This window comes from Lolium perenne, chromosome 5 (genome assembly GCF_019359855.2).
Source record: "Lolium perenne isolate Kyuss_39 chromosome 5, Kyuss_2.0, whole genome shotgun sequence".
Classification (NCBI taxonomy): Eukaryota; Viridiplantae; Streptophyta; class Magnoliopsida; order Poales; family Poaceae; genus Lolium; species Lolium perenne.
In genome coordinates this window covers 24,121,356-24,129,406 of record NC_067248.2, presented here as the reverse complement: position 1 = coordinate 24,129,406, position 8,051 = coordinate 24,121,356, and the positions used below count along the sequence as shown (strand labels likewise).

At 47.7% G+C, this 8,051-nt stretch overlaps 1 pseudogene; it reads left to right on the top strand.

The window, feature by feature from the left end:
• Positions 1 to 564: 564 nt before the first annotated feature.
• Positions 565 to 1,922, top strand: LOC127303165 (uncharacterized; annotated as a pseudogene).
• The last annotated feature ends 6,129 nt before the right edge of the window (positions 1,923 to 8,051 follow it).

The window sequence follows — 8,051 nt, the reverse complement described above, 5'->3', positions numbered from 1 at the left end:
TTGGGGTGAATAGACATGCTTCAGCGGTGCACTGTAATTTGCTGCCTAACATTGGAGGGCGTGCAAACTGCTCTGTTTGGGTCGCCTTGGGGCGCGTTTGGTTGCCTGGGTGCCCCTTGGCTCGCATCGGCCTAGCAATTTTCGGGCCGTTTGGTTCCCTGGACGCACTCGCGTTCTTGCATAGCACGGGTTTTAAAGCACCCCTGGGACAGGTCCCGGAGGAACGCACGGTTTGACAGTTTCTCCAGGGCCAGGCCCCGGCGAGACGAAAATCGACAACGCCGTTCGCGCGGGAGCTCCGCCTCGGCATGGCGGGAGAAGCCGAAATCCCAGCGGCGTTGCGTGGCAAAGGTAGGGGTGTAACCTCCCTCTTTGGTTACCCTCTCCATTAGCCCCTTCCCAGATTTTCCCTTCCCCCAAATTTCGCACCAATGGCGGCGGCGACCCAGATCTTGCAGCGCGCATCTCCCTTCGGTCTCCGGCGTCGGACCAGAATCCTCTTCTCCAGCCGCGGCGGAGCCTGCACACATCTGCGGCGGCTTTCGGCCGTGTCCATCGTCCGCCATGACGGAGGTAAGAGGAAACTCCTATGCTCTATTGTAGTGTTAGATTCATGTTCGTAGAACTGGTTGGGTTCAATAAGACCGTTCGTAATGCATAGATCTTGTTTGAGTAGAGCGACCAGCTCCAGCTTGTGCATCACACCGCAGCACTAATCGTTTGCATACAAGCATGGATCCTGATAGTGCACAAGAGAGCAATTAGGCATGCTGCTTTTCCTCGTGTGGCTTACAGACCTATGTTACAACGAGACCTGGAGAGTATTGCCAACCTCAACAACATCTACAACTGCAACGACATAGAGGCTATCCAGATGCTACGGATGAGAAGAGCTCATTTCTATGCACTTGTGAAAACGTTCAGGGTAGAGGACTGCTGGCTGATAGCATCCACACAACTGTCGAAGAACAAGTCGCAATGTTTCTTCATGTCGTCGGTCATAACCAGAGGTTCAGAGTCATCCATAACACATTCAGGCGATCCACAGAGACTATCTCTCGGTACTTCCAGTAGGTGTTGTACGCAATTGGGGAGCTCAGAGGTGAAATGATCAAGCCAGCATCAATGAACACACCAACCAAGATCAAGAACAGCTACAGGTGGTTCCCCTATTTCAAGGTGAGTACAAAATCATGTTCCTTCTACCTATCAGATGTGTGGTACTGTCAGAAACATGACTGTGTGCTATTTTTTTACAGGAATGCATTGGGGCTATTGATGGTACTCATGTCACTGCAAAGGTACCGAGATCAATGTCTGCAACATTCCACGGGAGGAAGCACTACACCAACCAGAACGTGCTAGCAACTGTGGATTTCGATATGAGGTTCACCTACGTGCTTGTTGGGTGGGAAAGTTCAGCTCATGATGCGAGCATCCTGGCCGACAGCTTGTCAAGGCCTGATGGGTTGCAAATCCCTGACGGTAAGTTCTACCTTGGAGATGCTGGATATGCATGCCGACATGGAATTCTACCTCCCTTCAGGAAAACAAGGTACCACCTCAACGAGTTCTCTGTGAAGCGCCGGCCTCTGAATGCGAGAGAGCTGTTCAATCTCAGACACTCAATCCTTAGAGTCACCATTGAGAGGGCCTTTGCTGCATTGAAGAACAGGTTCAAGGTCCTTGACCAGAAACCGTTCCACACGTTTGACACTCAGGTAAAGCTGGTCCTTGCTTGCTGCATTCTTCACAACTGGGTCCTAGGTTGCGGCGAGGATGAGTTCTTCGAAGAGGTTGTCACTTTTGATGAAGTAGAGACCGGCCATGGCGTGGATGCAGGCGATAATGATGCCTGGAAGGTGAAGAGGCAAGAGTGGGCAGATGCAATGTGGGAAGCCAGAGGCAACACCACCATCTGAGAAGAATTGAAGAAGTGAAGAAGAAGAAGAACCCCCCTATGATCCCCTGTTTCTCGAACCCCTTTTCGATCCCCGTATGTTGAACGATCCCGTTATGATAAACTGCAATTCGTAGTAGCTAGGGAGCATCATGTTATGAACTATCATTCGTAGTAGCTAGGGATGATCATGTTATGAACTACCATTCGTAGTAGCTAGGGAGCATCGTGTTATGAACTGCTATGCTTCATAAGTTTACAACTATCATGAACTGTGATTTCTGTGTGATGGGAGGTGAGAGCATGGTAATGCCTCGTAGAGAAGAGGTAACCTTAGGCATACCTGGATGGTATCAAACATGCCTAATATCATCTCCATCGAGATTTGGACTTGGCTACAGGCAAACAAACATAAAATCATTTTTGGTCCAGCCGATGCAGCCCGACCTACCAAACAACAGGCCAATTTCGGCCCGTGGCTCGTTCTGGACGCGCAAGTGTGCTTGCACCGCTGCGCCAGTGAGCCACGAATCAGACCAGGCAACCAAACGCGCCCTTGGTGATTCGTAGAGTTTTCCGGCTATAAGATAGGGAGGATCTACCCTGATGAGCCACATCCGTCCTCAGTTCGATCTGAGCATTTTTTCTCTCGTTCTGTACTATTAATCCCCTGTCCGCGATGCTCTTGCCGGATGGTTCCTCTAGTCTTGGTTGCACCATTAGCAGCCCAAAATCGGAAGAAAAAGACCGACCTTCGCGAAGGGACGATAACTCATTTCGGACGCGATAAGTGATGCTCTGTGGTGCTAGGAAGTCACTCGGATGTGGTCTCCCTGATCATCACGTGTGATACGTCTCCAACGTATCTATAATTTCTTATGTTCCATGCTACTTTTATGATGATACTCACATGTGTTATACACACTTTATGTCATATTTATGCATTTTCCGGCACTAACCTATTGACAAGATGCCGAAGAGCCAGTTGCTGTTTTCTGCTGTTTTTGGTTTCAGAAATCCTAGTAAGGAAATATTCTCGGAATTGGACGAAATCAACGCCCAAGGTCTTATTTTTCCACAAGCTTCCGGAAGACCGAAAGGGAAACGAAGTGGGGCGACGAGGCGCCGACACAACAGGGCGGCGCGACCCAGGTCTTGGCCGCGCGGCCCTAGCGTGTGGGGCCCTCGCGTCGCCCCCTGACCTACCCTTCCGCCTATAAGAAGCCTTCGTCGCGAATATCCCAGTACCGAGAGCCACGATACGGAAAACCTTCCAGAGACGCCGCCGCCGCCAATCCCATCTCGGGGGATTCAGGAGATCGCCTCCGGCACCCTGCCGGAGAGGGGAATCATCTCCCGGAGGACTCTTCATCGCCATGATCGCCTCCGGATCGATGTGTGAGTAGTTCACCCCTGGACTATGGGTCCATAGCAGTAGCTAGATGGTTGTCTTCTCCTCTTGTGCTATCATGCTAGATCTTGTGAGCTGCCTATCATGATCAAGATCATCTATTTGTAATGCTACATGTTGCGTTTATTGGGATCCGATGAATATGGAATACTATGTTATGTTGATTATCAATCTATCATATATGTGTTGTTTATGATCTTGCATGCTCTCCGTTGCTAGTAGAGGCTCTGGCCAAGTTGATACTTGTAACTCCAAGAGGGAGTAATTATGCTCGATAGTGGGTTCATGCCTCCATTAAATCTAAGACAGTGACAGAAAGTTCTAAGGTTGTGGATGTGCTGTTGCCACTAGGGATAAAACATCAATGTTTTGTCTAAGGATATTTATGTTGATTACATTACGCACCATACTTAATGCAATTGTCTGTTGTTTGCAACTTAATACTGGAAGGGGTGCGGATGCTAACCCGAAGGTGGACTTTTAGGCATAGATGCATGCTGGATAGCGGTCTATGTACTTTGTCGTAATGCCCAATTGAATTTCACACTACTCATCATGATATGTATGTGCATTGTCATGCCCTCTCTATTTGTCAATTGCCCAACTGTAATTTGTTCACCCAACATGCTATTTCTTATCGAAGAGACACCTCTAGTGAACTGTGGACCCCGGTCTAATTGTTTACATCTTAATACAATCTACTGCAATACTTGTTCTTACTATTCTTTGCAAACATCATCTTCCACACTATACATCTAATCCTTTGTTACAGCAAGCCGGTGAGATTGACAACCTCACTGTTACGTTGGGGCAAAGTATTTTGATTGTGTTGTGCAGGTTCCATGTTGGCGCCGGAATCCCTGGTGTTGCGCCGCACTACACTCCGTCACCAACAACCTTCAACGTGCTTCTTGACTCCTACTGGTTCGATAAACCTTGGTTTCTTACTGAGGGAAACTTGCTGCTGTACGCATCACACCTTCCATTTGGGGTTCCCAACGGACGCGTGCTGTACGTGTATCAATATGTCGTAAGGAGAAGCAAGAAGGGATGAGAGAGGAGAGAGAAGATAAAGGAGGGCGGCATTGTATGAGCTTTTCTCTTTGTTTTTTAGATTCGTTTTTATTAAATGAAATATCTTGAGAACCGTAATTCCAAATTACGATATGTTTTCACTTTTGAGATCCTCATGTCGAGATCTTTAAAACTAGATTCCATGTTGATATGTTTCAGAATACTTTTTTTCGTACTTTCAATACTTGTAGGGTTGTACTCGTGGTGTGTACCTAACTATACTCGTGCCTCGGCTGATAAGTACTTCTGTTTTTAGTGTATTTGATGCAGTTTTTTCCTTTTACTCAATAATTGTACTTACACGTGTGCGTTAATGTGTCTGTGCTTTTGTACCAGTACTTTCTCGTGTGCGGGATTGTACTTCTGTATCAGTAGTTTCTCATGTGCGTCGCTGTACTTCTGTACCTGTATTTGGTCGTGTGCATAACTGTACCCGTACTTGCTCGTGTGCACGTGCTCGTGTGGTACACGGAACTGTATTCATGTGTTGTATGTAACTGTACTCGTGTGGTGCACGTAACTGTACTTGTGTGATGCACATAATTGTCTGTATGTAACTGTACTCGCGTGGCGCACGTAACTGTACTTGTATGTTATATGTAACTGTACTCGCGTGTTATACCTAATGTAATCGTGCCAACATTTCGTGAGACAAATATTGTTGATATAGTTGTTGTGCGCTTGTACCAGTACTTGATCAATTAGAAAAAGAAAAATCCCTGGCTCGCTAAATGCATGCGTGATGTAATCGTCCCACGCTCGCGGGTGCATTCTTGGCTGGCCACGTAGTCGCGTACTCGCTCGCTCGATTGCTGGCTGTGCGCGCGTACTTACTAGATCGCTGGCTGCGTCCGCACGGGCGTAGTTGATGCGGAATGTGCGTACTCGCTGGCTCGCGGGGTCGCGTGGGTTGTCTTATTCCCGGAACGTGAGACACGTGTCAAGCTATCGTATGAAGAACATAGCGATATTTTTTTTTTTGATCTTTATCTAGTGGTATCCTTAGCAGCCTCATTTTTTTTTTTGCGAATGAGCAGCCTCATGTTTTATCCAAGTGATTGTTCATTGCTTTCTTTGTGCTTTTTTCTGCAATGCAGGTCTGTTCATTTCTAATTCTCCGGCTTACATTGATGTAGTTTTTTTTACCCTGATGTAACTAGTATGAGCAATAGTTTTTTTTTTTTTGGCGAAAGTACGAGCAATAGTAGGTCATAGTAACTCTCCCCTCGTGATTATGTATCAATGTTCAATGATTGTCCATACGAAAACATCTAAAAGAATTTTGCTCCATGTAGCAATTACACTCAACCTCTGTACTAGAAAGATGTGCAAAGATATCAAGGATGTATACCCAAGAGAAAACAAAAATGAGAGAAAAAGAAAAACAAGACCGTGTCGTGATGATAAACACTCGTAATAGCAGCAGCCTAACCACCATCCAAGACTACATCCGAACTACAAAAAAGATTCTAAAAAAATGCCCCTAAAAAGAAAACAGTGCACAAGAGTTATCATCATTCAATCGAAAAATCTTCAATTTTCATCCTAGAGAAATTCATTCAGTAGGAAGCGATGTTCCCGTCGACAGTGAGACGCGGTGCCTCCATTAATTTCAAGATCCAATCCGTCGACTCAGTCTTCCGGAGGTGCTCATAGGGGTAGGGTGTGCGTGTGTGCGTTCATAGATGTGAGTGTATGCGCGTGTATGTGAGCGTCTGCATTTGTACTGTGTTTCTCAATTTTTTTTTTGAGTTTTCAAAACAATACCTTCGGCTATCGCCGGATACACAATGAAGACCAGATTTGGGGTTTTCACCCTGAAACCTGTGATTGGTACTCGAGGAGCACCACCAAAAATGTAGTCCACTTGTTCTGCCACCCTCTCTTGCCAAGGTTGCTGCTGCAAGTCTACAACACAAATACATATGAAGAACCTATGCCCGCAAAGTCTTCATCGCAACCAATATCCCTCTTCAGGATTACAAACCTCCGACCGCAACCACCGTGACTTTCTCCACCTCTATCAATATCATGAGAATCTATATTTAGATATGTCTCATGTCACCGACGAGAAAGCGAAGCTTCACGCCACTCCCTCGTGAAACCTCACTGGGTGAAGATAAGGGCGTGCACAACCGGATCAATTCCGATCTAGATATCCAGTGACACCATGCGTCAAACTGCGGAAATCTCCGAGAGGAGGGCCAGAACTTGTTGGTATCCAGATCAAGGAGGCCTTCATGAATCAGATCGGTGGCTTGGCGCTCGAAGAACAACATGGCCAAACCACCTTTATTCAGAATACATGCACCACACCGCCTCAACCCACATGGGCCGGAGGCCCTTGTAACTGCTGAGCTGAATGCTAGAAGAAACCGTGCCGCGCCCACCTCCGAGCCACAACTGCCTAGCCTCCGTCTCCTGCCGTCGGACGGCCCGCACCACGCCGCCGACGGATATGGGTGGGACCCTAGATCTACATCACCGATTGTCGAGGGTACTCCTCGGCAATGCCCTCCGATTGGGGCTTAGGGTTGATGGAATCCTATAAGCTGATACGAGACATCGGTTCATAGACAAGCGGGGAGAGCGATTTACCCAGGTTCGGGGCCCTCGATGAGGTAAAACCCTTACGTCCTGCCTGTCTGATCTTGATTATAAGAATATTGGGTTACAATGGGGTGCCGAAGGGTTCAGCTGAGATCTCGTCGAGAGGCTAAGTGCTACGGCGACCTAGCTCTAGACTTTTGGTGGCTAAGATTGCTAAGATTAATCGTGTCCCTCGGCAGCCCCTCTCCTGGCCTTTATATAGGAGGCCAGGTCTCAAGATGTCTAACCGAGTACGACTAGGTTTACAGTAGTTCTAAATCTAATCTTTCCTTGTTTCGGCTCCTTCCTTGTCTCGCCCGCCAAGGAACCTTCTGGTGTGCCATCCAAGTGGCCCGCCTTGCCTTCAAGTGCCTTCATGGGCCTCCAACTAGATTATATAGGATAGAGCAATATCGGTTACCCGAAGGGTAATGCCAACGTCAGTAGCCCCCGAGTGTCTAGCCGAAAATAGTTCGGGTAGAGACTAAAGCATGCCTCCTCTTAATGTTCTTCTCCTTGATTGTTCTTGCTCATCTTGAATCAGCATCATCTTCCTCTGTCGGGTGCGCGTCAACGCTCCCGATGGGAGTAGCCCCCCGAGTCTAGGTACGGATGCTTGTAATCTGTGCGTAGACTCAAGTTGTACTACTCGAACGTTTTGCTCTGCCGAAGTTTTTCTGCAAGTCTTCATAGGTCATCCGATATATTTTCCGCACGCAAGGGATAATGAGTAACGTGCCCAACTTTTGCTGGTTAACTACCAATGGCAAAACAACGTTACCCTACACAGAATCAAGTCCCCGGGCATGATCCTGGAGTGCAAAAAAGTTCTGTCGGGTGCGCGTCCAGCGCTCCCGATGGGAGTAGCCCCCGAGTCTGGGCGCGGGCGCTTGCAACCGGGTGCAGACTCGAGCTGAGCAATCATCTTTTTCTTCAGACGTTTCTTCATAGGAATGTCTTCGAGTCCTTATTTTATCGGGTGTGCGTCCAGCGCTCCCGATGGGAGTAGCCCCCGAGTCTAGGTACGGATGCTTGCAATCCGTGCATAGACTCAAGTGCGACCATCCGATAATTCTT